This window comes from Tursiops truncatus, chromosome X (assembly GCF_011762595.2).
Source record: "Tursiops truncatus isolate mTurTru1 chromosome X, mTurTru1.mat.Y, whole genome shotgun sequence".
Taxonomy (NCBI): domain Eukaryota; kingdom Metazoa; phylum Chordata; class Mammalia; order Artiodactyla; family Delphinidae; genus Tursiops; species Tursiops truncatus.
In genome coordinates, this window is record NC_047055.1 from 125,653,147 (window position 1) to 125,678,668 (window position 25,522).

The 25,522-nt window shown below is 43.5% G+C and overlaps 1 long non-coding RNA gene across 1 annotated transcript in view; it reads right to left on the reverse strand.

The window, feature by feature from the left end:
* Positions 1 to 25,280, reverse strand: part of LOC117310321 (uncharacterized) — an 81,972-nt gene extending 56,692 nt beyond the window's left edge. The window contains exon 1 of the long non-coding RNA XR_004524494.2: positions 25,153 to 25,280. This is a non-coding gene — a long non-coding RNA (uncharacterized lncRNA). The remainder of the gene's footprint in view (positions 1 to 25,152) is intronic.
* Between the last annotated feature and the right edge of the window lie 242 nt (positions 25,281 to 25,522).

The following is a 25,522-nucleotide window of genomic DNA, read 5'->3' on the forward strand; positions in this document are numbered from 1 at the left end:
GAAGTAAGTCAGAAAGAGAAAAACAAGTACCGTATGCTAACACATATACATGGAATCTAAGAAAAAGAAAAAAAATGGTTCTGAAGAACCAGGGGCAGGACAGGAATAAAGACGCAGACGTAGAGAATGGACTTGAGGACACGGGGAGGGGGAAGGGTAAGCTGGGACAAAGTGAGAGAGTAGCATGGACATATATACACTACCAAATGTAAAACAGATAGCTAGTGGGAAGCAGCCGCATAGCACAGGGAGATCAGCTTGGTGCTTTGTGACCACCTAGAGGGGTGGGATAGGGAGGGTGGGAGGGAGACGCAAGAGGGAGGGGATATGGGGATATATGTATACATATAGGTGATTCACTTTGTTATACAGCAGCAACTAACACAACAGTGTAAAGCAATTACACTCCAATAAAGATGTTAAAAAATAAAATTAAAAGATACATGCACCCCAATGTTCATTGCAGCACTATTTACAATAGCCAGGATATGGAAGCAACCTTAGTGTCCATCCACAGATGAATGGATAAAGAAGATGTGGCACATATATACACTGGAATATTATTCAGTGACAAAAAAGAATGAATGCCATTTCCAGAAACATGGATGGACCTAGAGATTATCATACTAAGTTGAAGTATGTCACATAGAGAAAGACAAATATATGTTATGACTGATACGTGGAATCTAAAAAAAAAAATGATACAAATGGACTTACGAAGCAGAAACAGACTCACAGACTTCAAAAACAAACATGGTTATGAAAGGGGAAAAGTGGGGGAGGGATAAATTAGGAGTTTGGGATTCACATTTACACACTTCTATCTATAAAATAGATAATCAACAAGGACTTACTGTATAGAACAGAGAACTCTACTCAGTATTCTGAAATAACCTATATGGGGAAAAAAAGTCTGAAAAAGAGTATATATATATGTATATCTGAATCACTTTGCTGTACATCTGAAACTAACATAACATTGTAAATCAACTATAAAAATTTAGTTTACAAAAATGTCTCTACTACCCAAAACTCTCTACAGATTCAATGCAGTCTCCGTCAAAATTCAAATGGCATTTTTCCACAGAAATGGAACCAAGAACTGTAAGATTTCTATGAACCACAAGAGACCAGAGTAGCCAATGCAACCTTGACAAAAAAGAGGCATCATGCTTCCTGATTTCAAACTACATTACAAAGCGATAGTAATGAAAATAATATGCTGTTGGTATAAAAACACACACATAGATCAATGGCAGAGAGTAGAGAGGCCAGAAATCTACACATATATGGTCAATTTATGACAAAGATGCCAAGAATATACAATGGGGAAAGCACTGTGTCTTCAATAAATGGTGGTGGGAAATCTGGACAGCCACATGCAAAAGAATGAAGCTGGATCCCGATCTTACACCGCTCACAAAACTTAAGTCAACATGGATCAAAGATCTGAATATAAGACCTGAAGCCATAAAACCCCTAGAAGAAAACATAGGCAGTAAGCTTTCTGACATAGGCCTTGATCTTGATTTTTTGATCTGACACCAAAAGCGAAGGCAACAGAGACAAATAAAAACAAGTGGGATGACATTAAACTAAAAATGTTCTGCACGGCAAAGGAAACCATTAACAAAAAGGCAATCTAATGAATAGGAAAAGTATGCATTACCAGTTATATAGCTGATAATGGGTTAATGTCTAGAATACATAAAGAATTCATGAAAGAAAAAAGAAATAATTCAATTTAAAACTGGCCAGAGAATCTTATAGATGTTTTTCTTAAAGAGGACATAGAGATGGCCAACAGGTACATTGAAAAGATGCTCAAAATCAATAATCATCAAGAATATGCAAATAAAAACCACAGTGAGTTATCACCTCATTCCCGTCAGAATGGCTGTCAGCAAAACGACAACAAGTCACAAGTGTTTTCCAGGATGTAGAGAAATGGGAATCCTTGTGCACTCTTGGTGCGAGTGTAAATTGGTCCAGACACTATGGAAAACAGGAGGTTCCTCAAAAATTTAAAAACAGAACTAGCTTTTGATCAAAATTTCACTTTTGGGTTATTTATCCAAAGAAAACAAAAACAGTCACTTCAAAAGGTATACACACCTCTATGTTCATTGCAGCATTATTTACCATAGCCAAGATATGGAAGCAACCTAAATGTTCATCTGTGGGTGAACGGATACAGAAAATGTGGGGTGTGTGTGTGTGTGTGTGTGTGTGTGTGTATGGGGGTGGGAAATATTATTTAGTCATAAAAAATAATGAAATCTTGCCATTTGTGACAACATGAATGAAAGAATTATGCTAAATAAAATAAGTCAAAGAAAGAGAAACATTGATACTATATGATCTCACTCTGTGGAATCTAAAGAAAACAAATAAACACACACGACAAAAAACCCCCAAGGTTATAGATACAGAGAACAGACTGATGGTGGTCAAAGGCAGGGGATTGGGGGTAGGGTGAAATGGATGAAGGGGGTGAAAAGGTGCAAGCTTTTGGTTATGAAATGTCACGGGGGTACAATGCACAGCATGGGCACTACTGTTAATACTGTACTGCATATTTGAAAATTGCTAGGAAAGGAGATGCTAAAATTTCTCACTAAAAAAATTTTTTGGAACCACGTATGGCGACAAATGTTAACTAGACTTACTGTCGTGATCATTTTGCAGTGCATACAAATATCAAACCCTTATATTGTACATCTGGAACTAATACATCAGCTATACCTTAATAAAACTAACATGTAAAAAAGCATACAACTGAAAGTTTCTCTCTCATTAGCTAATTGTGATGATGCATCTGTCAGACACATAGCAAACTTTTACATCATGTTGCCTATTAGTATCCATTATCTCTCTTTTCAATTGTGTTGACAGCTAGAGATGCTGAGCTGGAAAGAAATGAATTCAGAATGTGAGGACCCAAGTCTGATGTGATCAAGTGAGCCCATGTAATCAACGTGAGAGAAAGAATACAAGTCTTAAAGATGAAATGCCAAGTACCCAACCCCGGTAGGCACAGCAAAATACCCTCCTGGCTGACCTCCAAATCCCCGCCTCTTGTTGTAGCAGAATCTGGATATGCTGAGCTGAAAAGAAATGAACTCGGAATGTGAGGACCCAAGTCTGAGTTCCCACTTTGCCCCGCATCAGTGATCTGGCTCTCAATGAATTATTGAGATACTCACTTAAATTATTGAAATGCCTATTTTAATATCTATTTGAAATAATACAGCTTGTGTGGAAGCAGGTTATAAATTGCCGAGGGTATGAAACAGCCTACAGATGTGAGCCTTGAGAGGATGCATGGCTTTAGGAGAATCGGACACGCAGGGAACTTTACTGCATTGGGGGAGCTAGAATTTTATATCTGGGGACACATGGGACAGTCATTTGTAGGGGCTAGGACTAGGGTGAGGGGATAGGGGTCTTATTTGGGGTGGACAATTTAAGGGCTTCTGAAAACTCAGTAGTCAGAATAACATTTTAAGGCAATGTTTGTGGAGAGCAAAGTGAGTGCCAAGAAATCCACGATGAGCAAAATATCAAATCTGTAAATGAGGACAGGGTTTGACAGGGCTGGGGTTGGAGTGAGGACACACGGACAGGTCATGCAGCTGCGGGAGCACCTGCTTCGTGCTATCCTTCGGTGCTACTCCTTGTGTGGGTGATGGTCTGAGTGATGGTGAGGTGATGCCCCCAGGGATCAGCCAGGATTAACATCACACCACGGCCGAATCCAGTCACTGCTTCTAAGACAGTGGGATCCTGAATCCTTTATATTCATTGCCATCCAAACTCAAGTGGGTGGTGTTATGGCTTGAATCGCATCCTGCAAAAAGATATGTGAGGGTCCAAATCCCCCTGGTATCTAGGAATGTGAGCTTTTTTCGAAATAGGGTCTTTCCAAACGGATGTCATCTTATTGAGCAGATGTAATCGTCATGAACAGAGGTGAACGGGGGGTTGGGGGGCGTAAGATCAATGTGAGATGAGCTCGCTAAGGTGGACCCTAATCCACTGTAACCGGTGTCCGCCGAGGGCCTGGGTTCGATTCCTCGTTGTGGAACTAAGAGCTTGCAAGCGGCGCGGTGGGGAAAAAAAGGAAAAAAGGACGCAGAGGGAAGACCATGCAAAGACGCAGGGGGACGACTGCCTTGTGAGTGGAAGGCAGAGGTTGCAGTGACGTGTGCACGAAAGCCAGGACTCCAGGGGACACTGACAACCAGCTAAAGCTCGAAGAGGCAAAGATGGTGTCTCCTTTTCAGACTTCAGAAGGCAGGGTGGCCTGTCAGCACCTTGATTTTAGATTTCCAGCCTCCAGAACGGGGAGATGACACGTGTGTGGTTTTAAATATGTTCGGCCTATGGTACTTCCTGCAGCATCCCCAGGAAACTAAGACATACTAGACCTACCTCCGTAGTTACGGTGGCTTTTCAAGAGGCTTCATGGGCTCCTTCTTCCCCCGGTAAAATCTCCCAATGGAGAAGCAGGCAACCCACGAAACTCTGCATCTGCCCAAACACCGAAGCTTAACCATTACAGCACTCAACTAACGGGCTTTCCTTCTTTGTGTTATAATACAAAAAGAAATGCAGAGTGTCCGTAACATTTGTTTTCGGATAACTAGCAAAGTAAGCCATGTTTTTTTATGTCAGTGGCCACAGGTTTGGTGAAACTTCAGCAAGTGAGACAATCTTCAATAACATATAAGATTAAATACGCATATAATAACATACGCTTGTATACACAGGCATATAAATAACTGCGCAAAAGCAATGGTGCAGCAGCAATTATAACCGGCAGATAAGGAGTAAAATGCTAAAGAGGCATTTTCCTTTTAAGTGTGACCTTTTTAGCACCTAACGGAGAGCGAAGCAGGAAGCTTTTGTTTTTTAATAGAAATTCTTTTTTTAGATAAACTTCAATGTGAAAATACATCCTTTTCTTTCCTGGGTACCTATTTTTAAGTCTCACTATGTCTCCCACACCTTCTGGGGGTGTTTCATTTGCAGTGTAGCTATTTCTAATACACGCAGCCGCGACAACCCCTCGGGCTTCTGGATCCCAAGGGGCAGCTCACTGGTTTTTTTTAATTGTGGTAAAAAAATATATATGTTTTTTTTATCACTTTAAACTGTTTGAAGAGTAGCTCCCTGGCCTTAAGTACATTCACACTGTTGGGCAACCGTCACCACCATCCATCCCCAGAGCTCATCAGGCACAACTGAAACCCTATACTCATTAGATACTCTGCCCATTCCACCTCCCCCCGCCCCGCCCCGACTCCGCTCACGTATTTACCTGCTCTAGGCAGATGGTATACATGGTATCATACAATGTTCCTCTGTGTCTGGTTTGTATCCCTGAGCACCATGTCCTCAAGGCTCATTCATATTGTAGCCCGTGTGAGAGTTTTTCCTTTTTAAGGCTGGGTCATATTGCACAGTACCGACACACGCTCTTTCTCCATTCATCCATGGACGGACAGTTACAGTGTTGCCCCCTTCTAGCTACTGTGTATCATGCTATGAACATTTGTGTACAAATACCTGCTAGGTCTCCGACTGCACGTAGTTTGGGTAAATACTTGGAGGGAAATTGCTGGATTATAGGAAGACGCTGAATTTTTGAGGAAAGGTCATAAGGTAGGTCACTTTGCCCAGACTTTGGGCTTAAAGACACAGTGTGTTCTTTTTAAGACAGTATTTAAATGTGATATAATTAAGTTATGAGAGATATTTGTGGAGTTTAAAGACTTTCATAACTGTTTTAGGTTCACAGCATAATTGAGAAGAAGGTGGAGAGATTTCCCAGACACCCACTGCCCCTACATATGCACAGCTTGCCCCATTATCCACACCCGTCCCCCCCCAGGGTCGTACGTTTGTTAAACTGATGGACCTACATGGACACATCACCATCACCCAAAGTCCACAGTTTACATTAGGGTTCACTTTTGGTGTTTTACGTCCTATGGGTTTGAATATGTAATGACATGCACCCCCCAGCGTATCAGCAGTTTCACTACGAAAAATCCTACGCTTCATCTATTTATCCCTCTCCCACCCCAGGCAACGGCTGATCTTTTTTCCGTCTCCATCGTTTTCCCCTTTTCAGAATTTCGCCTAGTTGGAATCACACAGAGTGTAGCTCTTTCATACTAGCTTCTTTCACTGAGTAAAATGCGTTTATGTTTCTCCCACATCCTTTCACGGCTTGATGGTTCTTTTTCTTTTCTTTTTTTTTAGTGACAAATAATAGTCCGTTATCTGGGTGTACCGCATTTTATTAATCAGTTCACCTACTGAAGGACATCTTGGCTGCCTGCAAGTTTGGGCACTTATGATTATAAGATGCCAGAAACACCCACATGCAAGCTTCTGTGTGCACAGAAGTTTTCAACTCCTTTGGGGAAATACCAAGGAGTATTACTGCCGGATCGTATGGTAAGAGTACGCTTACTTCGAAACTGCCCAGTTGTCCCCCAGAGGGGCTGTACCATTTTGCACTCCCACCAATGAGGTCCTATGCTTCAACATCCTCGCCAGCATTTCGTGCTGTCAAACGGTAGTTAACTATACAAATATCCTTGAAAAGATAGAGCCGAACAGAAGAGCCGTTATTACCTGCTTGTGAGACATCCAAACAGATGAGTGACAAGAGAGGAATCGTCTACCAACAACCTACAAAGAATGGACTATGGAGAGAACGCCCCCTTGAGAGGGCCAGCGGTTGAAGGACCCTGCTGGCCCAGCCTGATCTTGCAAGCAGGGAGCCAGTGAACCAAATCGCTAACTTCAAACTCCCTTCACCCTTTGAACGCCTGTCCGATCTCCTCTGCTGAACCCCCAGGGAACCCACAAGTCACAGGATCCCATTGATAAATCCAGGTCAGCTTCCTGGCAGAGAAGGAGGGTTGGGAAAGATGAAGGTCCACGGCACATCTCGTGATACAGCCACAACCCATCTCCACTTCTCCTGTTGAGTCTGATGCTGCTTCCACATGGACCTTCCAAGAGTATTTCAGTTCAGCAGAAGCATGAGAATTGTCAAGAACTGAGCGTCAGGAGACCTAACTTCTTCCTTCCGGGCTCGCAAGAAACAATTATTTGGTTGTTGCATCTTACTATGCTCTGTACAAATAAAATCAGTCATGTCCGGATACCTCCGTTCATACGAGCATCATTTCCCTTAGGAAAAATTCCTGAAAAAGACATCACTAAATAGGATGATTGCCAAATTACTTTCCGCATATGTTGTTCTAGCTTATATTCCCACTTGTTCTGAAAATATATAGGAGGCTTAATTGAAGCCCCACATCTACCTGCCAAAGACTTCTTCCAATTTTAAGGAACAATAATTTATAGTTATTTTGAGAGCATAAGATAGCTCTAACTTCCCTTTACTCCTGTCCCCCAGGATGGTCCTGGTCGTCACAGAACAGCCGAGAAGAGGGGCCACCATGAGGTTATAAGTGTGAGGCAGATATCTGCCCTCCATCCTGTGGTAGCCTACAGGGTGCTGTGGACATCAAACAGCATTTATGTAATAGTTATTGGATCCACTGTCTAGGGTGGAAGGTAGCTACCCCAGTCACGAGTATGACAGCACGGCCAGCAACACAGAGAAGGAATAGATGGCAGTGCTGGGCAACGATGCTGTGCTCTCAGATACTGGGGCTCCAACAACATCTGACCAGATGGGCTCTGCCCCCTGAGGGATGGGCCGTGGGTAAATGAGCAGCAAGGAACGCAGACAGGTAGCTAAACGTCAGACCATGGATCGACACTGATGTTGCCAAATGATACTAGTCAAAACCTATGGCTTGGTTGTAGAGAAAAACTCCAGTTAGTCTGATTAGCAAAGCAGCAGGGATATTTTAGTCTTCAACGAATTCATTGCATCTGACCAGCCAGCTGCAAGTGATATACATTTGTTTGAACAGGATATAGAACCTTCTAGCATGACAAGGGACAGGTGATTTTAGTTAGGAAAGACATGTTTAAAAAGCCCTTAGAACCAAAATAATTGGAAGACAAGAATGACGGACCTGACAGTTAAAGGATGCCACGGCACAGGATAAAGTATACAATCTTAGAGAAAGTATTAGTCTCTACCGAGTGCCTGATGAGCTGTGATAGTAAGGGGAATCCGATACAGTAAGTCCCCCTACACACGGACGAGTTCCACTCAGAGAGCGTGCTTTTAAGTGCATGTTGTTCGTAAGTCCAACGAAGTTAGCCTAGGTACCCCATTAACAGTCGGCTATAGAGAACTGTACTGTAATAGGTTTGTAATACTTTTCACAGAAATAACACATGAAAGACAAACACGCACAAAAAATAAAGAAAACATTTTTAAGCTTACACTACAGTCCCTGGAAAAGCACAGCAGTCCAGTCCAACAGCGGGCATCCAGGGGCTGGCATCGAGGGAACAGGCAAGGAGAGTTACTGTTTTCAGGAGGGAGAGGAGGTGGGAGATGGTAGGGCTGAAGGGTCGTCAGCAGTGGGAGATGGAGGGCGAGCTGCAGTTTCACTCACCCCTGATGCTGATGGCACAGGGTCTGGTTCCTTGCTGGATTCAATTCTATCTATAAAGATACTGTACTACTGTATTCTATGCAGTAAAGTACACAAAACCACAAGTACTTGCAGACGATGCATGCACGTGACAGTGCACGCCAGGCACGTGAACTAACTTACGTGACTGGGTATGGGAACGCACATTCACAGCTTTGAAAGGTCGCAACGTGAAGGTTCGTGTGTCAGGGACTTACTGTGCCCCAGTGCAAGGATACACTAGCTCGGATGTCTAGGGAAGTGGTAAACGCTCAAAGAAGGCTGTGGTTGAGTGAGGATGCCTTTCGGAAGTGTATAGCTGTCACATGTAGTTATGGAATATTCTAGGACAAGGCAGGCTCAGGGCCACCAGCTATCTTTCCAGATCAGATAGGCAATCCTGTATATCCCTTAACACCCAGCTTACATGGCATCGGGACAGTCAGAACGTACAGATCCAGGTGGCCCCAGCCTGCTTGTGCTTCTTGCTGGCTTTATTTGGCTTTATCTCGACTTTACTGCGGAACCTGGAGACTTCCACGTTGAGTGTTTTCACCTGTGCATGTACCTACGTGCTTATCTTCTTTCCTCTCCAGACTACAGAGTTCCACAGCAGTGGGAACGGGGTGGAGAGGGCATGATTTCCATTTGTTTTTTTTTTTTTTTTTGCGGTACGCGGGCCTCTCACTGCTGTGGCCTCTCCCGTTGCGTAGCACAGGCTCCAGATGCGCAGGCCCAGCGGGCATGGCTCACGGGCCCAGCCGCTCCGTGGCACGTGGGGTCTTCCCGGACCGGGGCACGAACCCGTGTGTCCTGCATCGGCAGGCGGACCCTCAACCATTACGCCACCTGGGAAGCCCTGATTTCCTTTTTTAAATATGTCTTCTATCCCACTGATGTCTGTCTTTTGCCATGTGCTTACCTTATTCTTCTGCTCTAAGTGTTTTGGGAGAATGCTGCAACATGATCTTGGGAGAAAATTAGCATCTAAAATGTCGAGTCACAGCACTTCACTAGATTTACTCATTGCTGTTTGACCAGTGGTGTTCACTCTTCATTTCTCAGTCCTCAAATTAGAAATGTCAGATTTGTATTAATATCATATGCCATTCATACCATTGGGTTAAAGTCTTTAAGGTAATTGTTGGAAAGGGAAAAAAGCAGGAAAGGACAAAACCTAGTATAGAATACACACATCTAAATCCAATTCTGCACCAAACTTGGAACAGAACCCCAAGTCCTATTTTAGTGAACATTAAGATATCTGTTGTTGAATCTGTTACCTCATGCGTAAATAAACTCAGTCTGGGGAGGAAGTTCAAAAGCCACCGATACAAGATATATCTATGTTGATAAATGGTTATCAGTAGCCAAAAAGCTGAATTCCTTGCCCAGTTTGCTGTAGTCTAGACGCCAGAACAGGGTATTTTGAGCCAAATTCAACCTAAGGAGGTATCGGAAACATCTGACCACTTTTCAAGGTATCTGTTATCTCACGCAGGGTGAGGACGAATCCCTTAGAGTTCTGGCTTCTGAAAAGTCAGAAGATCCATCAGCACTAGGTGAGGCGCTTCCATGGTGACAGTCAGCTGGATCTCCTTAGCTGCCGTCCCCTTGAGACAAGCCACCTGCTCTGTCATTCACTACAGTCCTCACTCCTCCCTACTGGCACCCCTGGCCCACTTCCCTTTTTTATATCACTTGCCACTGTAGGTATCTGAATTAGTCATGCACTGTCCTAGGCAGACAGGGCCTCGAGGTTTCTGCTGCTCCTATGCATGGGGACCCTTAGCCCCTATCGGCCTGTGACCAAGGCAATGAGGCTAGACAAGAGTTACAGGACAGCCTGTGCGCAGATCACCCTGCACCCCTTCTTTTACCACGTCAGCTGGAGCAAGTATCTCCTATCTGTTTGGTTTAGACAAGCAGTCTAACTCGCAGGCTGAGAATTGGACCCTGATGTGCAGAGAAAAAGGGGCCAGGAAGAGAAAGAAAGCAGTCCAGGTCAACATATTCAAGGCGGCGCCTGGTCTAAGACCCAGAAGTTCTGCTTTGGGAATCTGCTCGGAGGACCAAGTGACAGTGAGGAATCTTCTAGAATAAACACTAGGCGTCTCTAGCGCGGCTGCTTCGTGGATTCATGGTTTAATCTTTAAGAGCACGTTCGTCACCAGGGAGTATTCCATACTCTTCCCTCCCAGGCTACACGGGAGCTCTCGCTAGGGCAGAACCAGCGCCCAGCAGGGTTAAGAAGCCAGCCGTAAGAACAGGCTGGAAGACAGTGAAGTTTGACATTTGTCACTTTAGTTTTTATGTTCGACTTTGGGATCTAACCAAAGGACTGAGGAAGGGAACCACACGTCGAACAAACATCTGGTGACTGGGTTGCCTGTTGATGCTCTCAGCCAGCCTCCAGGGTATGACGAGAGGATCAACCTCTGCATAAAGAAACCTTTTTATTTTCCATGATCAAAACTGCCTCACCCAGAAGCGCATCCAGGCCAGGGGGCCTTCAGAGTAAGGGATAAACCCACTCCAGGCTGGCAGGAGGGTCACCTTAGCCATTTCTTCCCTCACCTTAGGAGGAGAAGGAAGAGGAAGACGTATTTTGACTGACAAACAGAGGATGCCGCTGCGGACAAAGAATGTCACCTGCCACTTTAGTAAACAAAGGATGTTGGAGCCATTAAGCCCTCAGCCGCCCCACTGACTGTGCCCCCGAGGGGATTCAGGATGGAGAAAACAGGATGCTGGCCCCAGAGAGCTGAGGTACAAATCAAAGGAATGACTTCAGTGAACCAGACTCTTGCATCTTCACATACATAGAGAAGCACGAAAATCATTAACTTGAGATGTCTGTTTCTTTGTGTGATTAGCAGTAACCTTCTGATGTTAAACTACATGTGCTCCCCCAGCCCCCAGCAAAAACTTCTGTATATCTCCGCTCCTTTCTTACCTTCTTGGCACAGAACCTCAGAGCTATCTGAGAGGCTGTCTCCTGAACTCCAGTCCTCAGTAAGGGCCCCGAATACAACACAGCTCTCAGCTCTTAGGTTGTGTGCACCCTCCACCCACAACCCAGTCATACCACCGTAAGCTGGAGAACTAGACGACAGAAAACGACACACTGCAAACGGCCTACTGCTGTGGCACTCAAACTGGGTCCACAGGCCAAGATCTGAATCTCCTGGGAGCTTGTTGGAAATGCACATTCTCAGGCCTTACCCCAGGGCACAAAATCTGAGGATGGGGCCCAGGGGGTAAGTTGAGGAAGCACTCCACCATCAAGGTGATTCCTATGCACAACCTCAAGCATGAGAAGCACTCAAAACATCTCTATAGTGAGTTACTGAGATCCCTATCAAATTACCCATGATATTTTTTAAAAATATTTATTTATTTAGGTTGCACCGGGTCTTAATTGCCGCAGGCAGGCTCCTTAGTTGTGGCTTATCAGCTTAGTTGCGGCCTGCAGGCTCCTTAGTTGCGGCTCATGGCTCCTTAGTTGTGACACACGGCCTCCTTAGTTGTGACATGCAAACTCTCAGTTGCAGCATGCATGTGGGATCTAGTTCCCTGACCAGGGATGGAACCTGGGCCCCCTGCATTGGGAGCGCAGAGTCTTATTCACTGCTCCACCAGGGAAGTCCCCTTTCACAGAACTAAAATAATCCAAAATTTATACAGAAACATAAAAGACCCAGAATTGCCAAAGTGATCCTGAGGAGGAAAAAAAGCAGGAGGCCTACCTAACTCTCCCAGACTTCAGGCAATACTACAAAGTTACAGTAATCAAAACAGTGTGGTTTTGGTACAAAAACAAACATACGGATCAATGGAACAGAACAGAGAGCCCAGAAATAAACCCACACACCTACAGTCAACTAATCTTTGACAAAGAAGGCAAGAACATACAATGGGAAAAAGAAAATCCCTTCAGCAAGTGATACTGGGAAAGTTGGACGGCTGCGTGTAAATCAATGAAGTTAGAACACACCCTCACAACATGCACAAAAATAAACTCAAAATGGATTAAAGACTTAAACATAAGACATGACACCATAAAACTCCTAGAAGAGAACACAGGCAAAACATTCTCTAACATAAATCATACCAATATTTTCTTAGGTCATTCTCCCAAGGCAATAGAACTAAAAACAAAAATAAACAAATGGGACCTAATCAAACTTACAAGCTTCTGTACAGCAAAGAAAACCATAAACAAATGAACAAACACACAAAAAATGAAAAGACAACCTACCGAATCGAAGAAAGTATTTGCAAATGACGTGACTAACAAGGGTTTAATCTCCAAATTATACAAACAGCTCATATAACTCAACAACAACAAAAAATAAACACAATTGAAAAATGGGCAGAAGACCTAAACAGACATTTCTCCAAAGAAGACAGATGGCCAGTAGGCACATGAAAAGATGCTCAATATCACTAATTATTAGAGAGATACAAATCAAAACTACAATCAGGTACCACCTTACACTGGTCAGATTAACCATCATTAAAAAGACTACAAACAATACATGCTGGAGAGGGTGTGGAGAAAAGGGAACCCTCCTACACTGTTGGTCGGAATGTAAGTTGGTGCAGTCACTATGGAGAACAGTATGGAGATTCCTCAAACTAAAAACAGAATTACCATATGATTCAGCAATCCCACTCCTGGGCAGATATTCAGAGAAAACTATGATTCAAAAAGATACATGCACCTCAATGTTCATAGTAGCACTATTCACAATAGCCAAGCCATGGAAACAACCTTAATGTCCCTCAACAGATGAATGGATAAAGAAGATGTGGTATGTATATACAATGAAATACAATTCAGTCATAAAAAAGAATGAAAGAATGCCATTTGCAGTAACATGGATGCAACTAGAGATTATCATACTAACTGAAGTAAGTCAGAAAGAGAAAGACAAGTATCATATGATATCACTTATATGTGGAACCTAAAATATGGCACAAATGAACCTATCTATGAAACAGAAACAGAATCATGAACATAGAGAACAGACTTGTGGTAACCAAGGGGGAGCAGGGGAGAGAGAGGGATGGACTGGGAGATTGGGGTTAGTAGATACAAACTATAACATTTAGAATGGATACACAACAAGGTCCTACTGTAGAGCACAGGGAACTATATCCAGTCTCCTGAGATAAACCACAGTGGAAAAGAATATAAAAAAGAATGTATATATGCATATAACTGAGTCACTTTGCTGTACAGCAGAAATTAGCACAACATTGTGTATCAACTATACTTCAATGAAAAAATTAAAACATCTCTGTAGCATCCATGGTAAAACACAGGAATTCAGGAGGATGGAAGGGCCTCCACCTGGTCCTTGGGCGACATTTGGTTTTCTTTCCTTGGTATAGGATTCTGCTACTCACATAGGCAAGGCAAGTTCAGTAGCAAGACAATATCTATATCTATATCTATCTATCTATATCTCCTAAAGATGCTACCAAAAAACTACTAGAGCTCATAAATGAATTCATTAAAATTGCAGGATACAAAATTAATATGTAGAAATCTGTAGCATTTCTGTACACTAAGAATGAACTAACAGAGAGAAAAATTAAGGAAACAATCCCATTTACCATTCACATAAAAAAGAATAAAGTACCTAGGAATAAATCTACCTAAGGAGGCAAACAACCTGTATTGCAAAAACTATAAGGTATTTGACATAAATTGCAGCAGTATTTATTTGGATCCATCTCCTAGAGTAATGGAAAAAAAGCAAAAATAAACAAATGAGACCTAATTAAACTTAAAAGCTTTTGCATAGTAAAGGAAATCATAAAGAGACAGCATACAGAGTGGGAGAAAGTATTTGCAAACTATGGAACTGACCAGGGCTTAATTTCCAAAATATACAAACAGCTCATACAGCTCAATATCAAAAAAAAAAAAAAAAAAAAGCCAAAGAGCCCAATCAAAAAGTAGGCAGAAGACCTAAACATATTTCTCCAAAGAAGACATACAGATGACCAACAGGCAAATGAAAACATGGTCAACATCAATAATTATTACCGAAATGCAAATCAAAACTACAATCAGCAATCACCTCACACCAGTCAGAATGGCCATCACCAAAAAGTCTACAAACGGGGGGGCGGGGGGACGAGGGGAAGATGGCGGAAGAGTAAGACGCGGAGATCACCTTCCTCTCCACAGATACACCAGAAATACATCTACACGTGGAACAACTCCTACAGAACACTTACTGAACGCTGGGAGAAGACCTCAGACCTCCCAAAAGGCAACAACCCCCCCACGTACATGGGTAGGGCAAAAGAAAAAAGAATAAACAGAGACGAAAGAATAGGTATGGTACCTGGACCAGTGGGAAGGAGCCCTGAAGGACGAAAGGTGTGCACACACTAGAAGCCCCATCGTGGGCGGAGACTGCAGGTGCCGGAGGGGAGGGGAGCTTCGGGGCCGCAGAGGAGAGCACAGCAACAGGAGTGCGGAGGGCAAAGCGGGGAGATTCCCGCACAGAGGATCGGTGCCGACCGGCACTCACCAGCCTGAGAGGCTTGTCTGCTCCCCCGCCGGGGCGGGCGGGGCTGGGAGCTGAGGCTCGGGCTTCGGTCGGAGCGCAGGGAGAGGACTGCGGCTGTCAGCGTGAACACAGCCTGCAGAGGGTTAGTGCGCCACGGCTGGCCGGGAGGGAGTCCAGGAAAAGTCTGGACCTGCCGAAGAGGCAAGAGACTTTTTCTTCCCTCTGTTTCCTGGTGCACGACGAGAGGGGATTAAGAGCGCCCCTTAAAGGAGCTCCAGAGACAGGCGCGAGCCGAGGCTAACAGCGCGGACCCCAGAGACGGGCGGGAGACACTAAGGCTGCTGCTGCCGCCACCAAGAAGCCTGTGTGCGAGCACAGGTCACTCTCCACACCCCCCTTCTGGGCAGCCTGTGCAGCCCGCCACTGCCAGGGTCCTGGGATCCAGAGACAACTTCCCCGGGAGAACGCACGGTGCGCCCCAGGCTGGTGCAACGTCCTGCCGGCCTCTGCCGCCGCAGGCCCGCCCCATACTCCGTGCCCCTCCCTCCCCCCCCCGCCTGAGTGAGCCAGAGCCCCTGAATCAGCGGCTGCTTTAACCCGTCCTGTCTCAGCGAAGAACAGACACCCTCTGGCGACCTACACGCAGAGGCGGGGCCAAATCCAAAGCTGAGCCCCCGGAGCTGTGACAACAAAGAAGAGAAAGGGAAATCTCTCCCAGCAGCCTCAGGAGCAGCGGATTAAAGCTCCACAATCAACCTGATGTACCTGCATCTGTGGAATACATGAATAGGCAACGAATCATCCCAAATTGAGGAGGTGGACTATGAGAGCAAGATTTAGGATTTTTTCCCCTTTTCCTCTTTTTGTGAGTGTGTATGTGTATGCTTCTGTGTGAGATTTTGTCTGTATAGCTTTGCTTCCACCATTTGTCCTAGGGTTCTATCCATCCATTTTTGTTTTTTTCTTTAAAAAAATTTTTTTTCTTAATAATTGTTTTTTTATTTTAATGACTTAATTTATCTTCTTTCTTTCTTTCCCTCCCTCGCTCCCTCCTTCCTTCCTTCCTTTCTTTCTTCTTTTTCTCCCTTTTATTCTGAGCTGTGTGGGAGAAAGGGTCTTGGTGCTCCAGCCAGGAGTCAGGGCTGTGCCTTTGATGTGGGAGAGCCAACTTCAGGACACTGGTCCAAAAGAGACCTCCCAGCTCCACATAATATCAAACGGCGAAAATCGCCCAGAGATCTCCATCTCAACACCAACACCCAGCCTCACGCAATGACCAGCAAGCTACAGTGCTGGACACCCTATGCCAAACAACTAGCAAGACAGGAACACAACCCCACCCATTAGCACAGAGGCGGCCTAAAATCATAATAAGTCCACAGACACCACCAGACGTGGACCTGCCCACCAAAAAGACAAGATCCAGCCTCATCCACCAGAACACAGGCACTAGTCCCCTCCACCAGGAAGCCTACACAACCCACTGAACCAACTTTAGCCACTGGGGACAGACACCAGAAACACCGGGAACTACAAACCTGCAGCCTGCAAAGAGGAGACCCCAAACACAGTAAGATAAGCAAAATGAGAAGACAGAAAAACAAACAGCAGGTGAAGGAGCAAGATAAAAACCCACCAGACCTCACAAATGAAGAGGAAATAGACAGTCTACCTGAAAAAGAATTCAGAATGATAGTAAAGATGATCCAAAATCTTGGAAATAGAATAGAGAAAATGCAAGAAACATTTAACAAGGACCAAGAAGAACTAAAGAGGAAACAAGCAACGATGAACAACACAATAAATGAAAATAAAAATACTCTAGAAGGGATCAATGGCAGAATAACTGAGGCAGAAGAACGGATAACTGACCTGGAAGATATAATAGTGGAAATAACTGCCACAGAGCAGAATAAAGAAAAAAGAATGAAAAGAACTGAGGATAGTCTCAGAGACCTCTGGGACAACATTAAACGCACCAACATTCGAATTATAGGGGTTCCAGAAGAAGAAGAGAAAAAGAAAGGGACGGAGAAAATATTTGAAGAGATTATAGTTGAAAACTTCCCTAATATGGGAAAGGAAATACTTAATCAAGTCCAGGAAGCACAGAGAGTCCCATACAGGATAAATCCAAGGAGAAATACACCAAGACACATATTAATCAAACTGTCAAAAATTAAATACAAAGAAAACATATTAAAAGCAGCAAGGGAAAAACAACAAATAACACACAAGGGAATCCCTATAAGGTTAACAGCTGATCTTCCAGCAGAAACTCTGCAAGCCAGAAGGGAGTGGCAGGACATATTTAAAGTGATGAAGGAGAAAAACCTGCAACCAAGATTACTCTACCCAGCAAGGATCTCATTCAGATTTGATGGGGAAATTAAAACCTTTACAGACAAGCAAAAGCTGAGAGCGTTCAGCACCACCAAACCAGCTTTACAACAAATGCTAAAGGAAGTTCCCTAGGCAAGAAAAGCAAGAGAAAGAAAAGACCTAAAATAACAAACCCAAAACAATTAAGAAAATGGGAATAGGAACATACATATCGATAATTACCTTAAATGTAAATGGACTAAATGCTCCCACCAAAAGACACAGACTGGCTGAATGGATATAAAAACAAGACCCATATATATGCTATCTACAAGAGACCCACTTCAGACCTAGAGAAACATACAGACTGAAAGTAAGGGGATGGAGAAAGATATTCCATGAAAATGGAAACCAAAAGAAAGCCAGAGTAGCAATTCTCATATAAGACAAAATAGACTTTAAAATAAAGACTATTAGAAGAGACAAAGAAGGACACTACATAATGATCAAGGGATTGATCCAAGAAGAAGATATAACAAATGTAAATATTTATGCACCCAACATAGGAGCACCTCAATACATAAGACAAATACTAACAGCCATAAAAGGGGAAATCGACAGTAACACAATCATAGTAGGGGACTTTAACACCCCACTTTCACCCATGGACAGATCGTCCAAAATGAAAATAAATAAGGAAACACAAGCTTTAAATGATACATTAAACAAGATGGACTTTATTGATATTTATAGGACACTCCATCCAAAAACAACAGAATACACACTTTTCTCAAGTGCTCATGGAACATTCTCCAGGATAGATCATATCTTGGGTCACAAACCAAGCCTTGGTAAATTTAAGAAAACTGAAATTGTATCAAGTATCTTTTCTGAACACAACGCCATGAGACTAGATATCAATTACAGGAAAAGATCTGTAAAAAATACAAATACATGGAGGCTAAACAATACACTACTTAATAACGAAGTGATCACTGAAGAAATCAAATAGGAAATGAAAACATAGCTAGAAACAAATGACAATGGAGACACGATGACCCAAAACCTATGGGATGCAGCAAAAGCAGTCCTAAGAGGGAAGTTTATAACAATACAAGCCCACCTTAAGAAACAGGAAACATCTCGAATAAACAACCTAATCTTGAACCTAAAGCAATCAGTGAAAGAAGAACAAAAAGAGCCCAAAGTTAGCAGAAGGAAAAAAATCATAAGAAACAGATCAGAAATAAATGAAAAAGAAATGAAGGAAACGACAGCTAAGATCAATAAAACTAAAAGCTGGTTCTTTGAGAAGATAAACAAAATTGATAAACCATTAGCCAGACTCATCAAGAAAAAAAGGGAGAAGACTCAAATCAATAGAATTAGAAATGAAAAAGGAGAACAACTGACACTGCAGAAATACAAAAGATCATGAGAGATTACTACAAGCAGCTCTATGCCAATAAAATGGACAACCTGGAAGAAATGGACAAATTCTTAGAAAAGCACAACCTGCCAGACTGAATCAGGAAGAAACAGAAAATATGAACAGACCAATCACAAGCACTGAAATTGAAACTGTGATTATAAATCTTCCAACAAACAAAAGCCCAGGACCAGATGGCTTCACAGGCGAATTCTATCAAACATTTAGAGAAGAGCTAACACCTATCCTTCTCAAACTCTTCCACAATACAGCAGAGGTAGGAACACTTCCAAACTCATTCTATGAGGCCACCATCACCCTGATACCAAAACCAGACAAGGATGTCACAAAGAAAGAAAACTACAGGCCAATATCACTGATTAACATAGATGCAAAAATCCTCAACAAAATACTAGCAAACAGAATCCAACAGCCCATTAAAAGGATCATACACCATGATCAAATTGGGTTTATTCCAGGAATGCAAGGATTCTTCAATATACGTAAATCAATCAATGTGATACACCATATTAACAAATTGAAGGAGAAAAACCATATGTTCATCTCAATAGATGCAGAGAAAGCTTTTGACAAAATTCAACACCCACTTATGATAAAAACCCTGCAGAAAGTAGGCATAGAGGGAACTTTCCTCAACATAATAACGGCCATATATGACAAACCCACAGCCAACATCGTCCTCAATGGTGAAAAACTGAAAGCATTTCCACTAAGATCAGGAACAAGACAAGGTTGCCCACTCTCACCACTCTTATTCAACATAGTTTTGGAAGTTTTGGCCACAGCAATCTGAGAAGAAAAGGAAATAAAAGGAATCCAAATCGGAAAAGAAGTAAAGCTGTCACTGTTTGCAGATGACATGATACTATACATAGAGAATCCTAAAGATGCTACCAGAAAACTACTAGAGCTAATCAATGAAGTTGGTAAACTAGCAGGTTACAAAATTAATGCACAGAAATCTCTGGCATTCCTATACACTAATGATGAAAAATCTGAAAGTGAAATCAAGAAAACACTCCCATTTACCACTGCAACAAACAGAATAAAATACCTAGGAATAAACGTACCTAAGGAGACAAGACCTGTATGAAGAAAATTATAAGACGCTGATGAAAGAAATTAAAGATGATACAAATAGATGGAGAGACATACCATGTTATTGGATTAGAAGAATCAACATTGTTAAAATGACTCTACTACCTAAAACAATCTACAGATTCAATGCAATCCCTATCAAACTACCACTGGCATTTTTCACAGAACTAGAACAAAAAATTTCACAATTTGTATGGAAACACAGAAGACCCCGAATAGCCAAAGCAATCCTGAGAAAGAAAAACGTAGCTGGAGGAGTCAGGCTCCCTGACTTCAGACTACACTACAAAGCTACAGTAATCAAGACAGTATGGTACTGGCACAAACACAGAAAGATAGATCAATGGAACAGGGCGAAATCCCAGAGATAAACCCATACACATATCGTCACCTGATCTTTGATAATGGAGGCAGGAATGTACAGTGGAGAAAGGACAGCCTCTTCAATAGGTGGTGCTGGGAAAACTGGACAGGTACATGTAAAAGTATGAGATTAGATCACTCCCAAACACCATACACAAAAATAAGCTCAAAACGGATTGAAGACCTAAATGTAAGGCCAGACACTATCAAACTCTTAGAGGAAAACATAGGCAGAACACTCTACGACATAAATCACAGCACAATCCTTTTTGGCCCACCTCCTAGAGAAATGGAAATAAAAACAACAATAAACAAATGGGACCTAATGAAACTTCAAAGCTTTTGCACAGCAATGGAAACCTTAAACAAAACCAAAAGAGAACCCTCAGAATGGGAGAAAATATTTGCAAATGAAGCAACTGACAAAGGATTAATCTCCAAAATTTACAAGCAGCTCATGCAGCTCAGTAACAAAAAAACAAACAACCCAATCCAAAAATGGGCAGAAGACCTAAATAGACAGTTCTCCAAAGAAGATATACAGACTGCCAACAAACACATGAGAGAATACTCAACATCGTTAATCATTAGAGAATTGCAAATCAAAACTACAATGAGATATCATGTCACACCAGTCATAATGGCCATCATTAAAAAATCTAGAAACAATAAATACTAGAGAGGGTGTGGAGAGAAGGGAACACTGTTGCACTGCTGGTGGGAATGTGAATTGATACAGCCACTATGGAGAACAGTATGGAGGGTCCTTAAAAAACTACAAATAGAACTAGCATATAACCCAGCAATCCCACTACTGGGCATATACCCTGAGAAAACCATAATTCAAAAAGACTCATGTACCACAATGTTCATTGCAGCTCTATTTACAATAGCCCGGAGATGGAAACAACCTAAGTGTCCATCATCGGATGAATGGATAAAGAAGATGTGGCACATATATACAATGGAGTATTACTCAACCATAAAAAGAAACGAAATTGAGCTATTTGTAATGAGGTGGATGGACCTAGAGTCTGTCATACAGAGTGAAGTAAGTCAGAAAGAGAAAGACAAATACCGTATGCTAACACATATATATGGAATTTAAGGGGAAAAAAAATGTCATGAAGAACCTAAGGGTAAGACAGGAATAAAGACACAGACCTACTAGAGAATGGACTTAAGGATATGGGGAGGGGGAAGGGTAAGCTGTGACAAAGCAAGAGAGTGGCATGGACATACATACACTACCAAACCTAAAATAGATAGCTAGTGGGAAGCAGCCGCATAGCACAGGGAGATCAGCTCGGTGCTCTGTGACCACCTAGATGGGTGGGATAGGGAGGGTGGGAGGGAGGGAGACACAAGTGAGAAGAGATATGGGAACATATGTATATGTATAACTGATTCAGTTTGTTATAAAGCAGAAACTAATACACCATTGTAAAGCAATTATACTCCAATAAAGATGTAAAAAAAAAAGTCTACAAACAATAAATGCTGGAGAGGGTGTGGAGACAAGGGAACCCTCCTACACTGTTGGGGGGAATGTAAGTTGGTGCAGCCACTATGGAGAACAATATGGAGGTTCTTTAAAAAACTAAAAACAGAATTACCATATGATCCAGCAATCCCAGTCCTGGGCATATATGCAGACCAAACTATAATTCAAAAAGATACATGCACCCCAGTTTTCATAGCAGCACTATTCTCATTGGAAACAAGTGTCCATCGACAGATGAATAAAGAAAATGTGGTACATATATATATAATGGAATATTACTCAGCCATAAAAAGAATGAAATAATGCCATTTGCAATAACATGGATGGACCTATAGATTATCCGTTACCAAGTGAAGTAAGCCAGAGAAACACAAATATCATATGGTATCGCTTATATGTGGATTCTAAAAAATAATACAAATGAACTTACTTACAAACCTCAAATAGACTCATAGACATAGAAAACAAACTTATGTTTATCAAAGTGGAAGAGGAGGGAGAGATAAATTAGGAATTTGGGATTAGCAGATACACACGACTATATATAAAATCGATAACCAACAATGACCTACTGTAGAGCACAGGGAACTATATTTAACGTCTTGTAATAACCTATAATGGAAAAGAATCTGAAAAAGATTATATATATATATGTAGAACTGAATCACTTTGTTGAAACTAACCAACACTGTAAACTAACTATACTTCAGTAATCATAAAGAAGGATGTTGTTATACATCTAAGAAGTAATGATAAAAAAGACCGAACACTTCAGTCTGCTTTCAGATTTAACTTTCATCTGTATGATTTCTGTTCAAAAACAGTCAAGGTCCCTTTCAGTCCAGTTGCTACTAACATCTTAGGGACCGGTTCCAGAATTTCAGGAGGTTGAAAGCAGGCATGAGACTCAACTCTGACTTTCAACCTCAGTCCGTCTCACTCATCACCACAGCGCCACGTCACTGATTGCCTAGAGCCCTAAGGGTATTAAGGTGGGCTGCCCTTGAATTTTATGTACGTCTGAACAGCCACACTTACAGAGGCTACACACAATCACCAAGGTTACACTGCTCCGTCTGGCAACACACACAAATCCCACTACATTCCATATCAGGAAGATCACTTGGCAGGATGTGCATTGCCCGTGGTCGCCAGGGGCATCTAGTTCAGTTCTGCTAGATGCAGATGAAGAGGCTGAGGTCCAGAGTAAGAGCCCTACTTGCCCCAAGCCACAGACCTCAACAGCAGCCTACGCGTAGAGTCCAGGCTTCCTGACTATCAGTGAAAGATCACACTCCTCCCAGTGATATTTCAGTGCTGCGCAGTCGGCGTGAAAACACTCTGACCGCGGTGAACACTATACCTGCCAAGCACGTGTGCTTTGAGCATGCATGCTTCCTTTTGCTCAGACGCTAAACGAGGTACTACACTAGCTACCCAGCCCTCCAACTAACTGGGTCAGAATTCAAAGACCCTGGAGCAGCCCTGAGGTCCAGAGGCTCCGATAAGAATATGATTCCCTCTACAACAAACATAAGAGTAACCACCACTGAATTAAGCACGTACTACGTGAGCTCTCTATTAGACCGTGGACATGCGTTTTCTTTCGCCTAGGAAGAGACCATCGGAGGATAAGGTTACTCGGGGTCATGCAAACCCAGCTTGGATTCTAGAACCCATGTTTTTGCTATGGCACTGCTGTCCACCCGGGTTTCCAGGGTTATACGGAAGTTTCCTGCTCCGGGGCGTTGTCGCCCTATCCTGAGCGTGGGCAGCCTTGCCTGAGGCTCTGACATAGGCCATATATGTCTTACGAACCCCCTGCCTGCAATTGTTGGACCTGACTTGTGGACTCAGGCACTGCCTGCAGCACTGCTTCTTCAGGGATGGGTTTCTGGCAACAAGGCCATTCACTGTCCAGACCAGAAGCTCTGGGGTGGAGTTAGTTCACCCAGCCTGACCTACCTTTTTTTTTTTTTTTTGCGATACGCAGGCCTCTCCCTGTTGTGGCCTCTCCCGCTGCGGAGCACAGGCTCCAGACGCACAGGTTCAGCGGCCATGGCTCACGGGCCCACCCGCTCCGCGGCATGTGGGATCTTCCCGGACCGGGGCACGAACCCATGCCCCCTGCATCAGCAGGCGGACCCTCAACCACTGCGCCACCAGGGAAGCCCTGGCCTACCTTTAATACCTTCTCCACAATAACTTCTGATGAGCAATGTTTGGATGGTCACCTACTGTGGGCCAGCATTACAGTAAGCTCCTAAAACTTATTGTTGAGCTTGAGTCGTCTTCACGCACCCTGGACCCTCAGGTAGCCTCTCATCCAAGCCCACATCATGGCCAAAAGCATGAAGAAATCTTCTTCTGGTTTGTTGACAGAGTCCAAAAGGCCCCGTGCAACAGCTACCCCAAGAAGCAGCAAATGTGTGATGTACACAGAGACCCCGGGTTCCTGCAGAATCATGGTACACTTCACATTATCAGTGGGAAAGTCACCCAACACAGGTTTGTAAAGTCATATCAGTGGGGATAAGGAAGTTGGAAAAGTAGTGATTGGTAAGGTGGAGAGTCACAATTAGTCTCAGGTGAGAGCAGTTCCGTGTATGGGCCGCTACACCGTCCATCAGTTCTTTACAACGTGCATGAAAGTCACCTGGGCCTCTTGTTCCAACGTGCTTTTTTAACTCAGAACAGCTGAGGTGGAGCCTGCCTTTCTATCAAGCTCCCCTAGCATGCTGAAAGCCACCAGTCCTCAGACTACACTCTGCATAGCAAGCCCATCGACCTCCTTGACGCAGGTTTCAAAAGGAAAGAATGGAGTTGGCTTACTTAGATGTAAGTCATGCATGTAGGTAGCTCTAGAACCTTCCACCTAAGCTGCACGATCTTACCAGAAAAGTAATCATTCACAGAGGAAGGAAACCACACCAGCACTGAGTCTCAGAGCTTGAGGGAGATGGAGCCTGGGGGTGAGGGGTCTGGAAACACACACAGAAATCCAGAGAGGGAGAGAATGGGCGGCCGTCATAGAAACAGCAACAACTGTTGTTCAACTGAGTAAACGATCCGTGTTTCAAGAGCAGAAAAGAAAGGAGCCGGGGGTATGTGAAGTGGGGCCCAGACACGCCCGAACCACACAGCAGACTCACCGGCGCAGAAAAGGCAAACTTCCAAGTCTTAACAACAAGCAACGGCAAGAAATCGGCACAGGCAAACCAAAGACGCTAGAGTGAGCGCAGGGTCACACGTGACCAGAAGGCCACCCGGTGAATTCCCAGATGTGGGACGTGAACTTACCTGCTTGTCTTCAGCTTCCAGAAGGAGCGGAGCGAGGGAAATCCAGGCGTCCTAGTCTCAGAGGAAATGGCGGGCCCAGCGAGGAATGCAGGCAGGGATGAAGGACGGGAGACGGAAAACTCGGCCAAGGCTCAGGTCTGCTACGAACGCCAAAGCTGCCGTAAAGTGAGGACGTAAAGTTGGGCGGTGCTGACCCAATGAAAGGCCTGTATTCCTTCCTAACTGCATGGGGCAGGATCAACGCGCCTGAGCTAAGTGGCTCTAGCTGTGAAAACCGGCAAACAGCACGCAGCCCGAGGCACGCTGGTGGAGCCCCGTCTCAAAGGAGGTCCCATAACAGCTGCATCTGTGTCACCTGGGAACCTGTTAG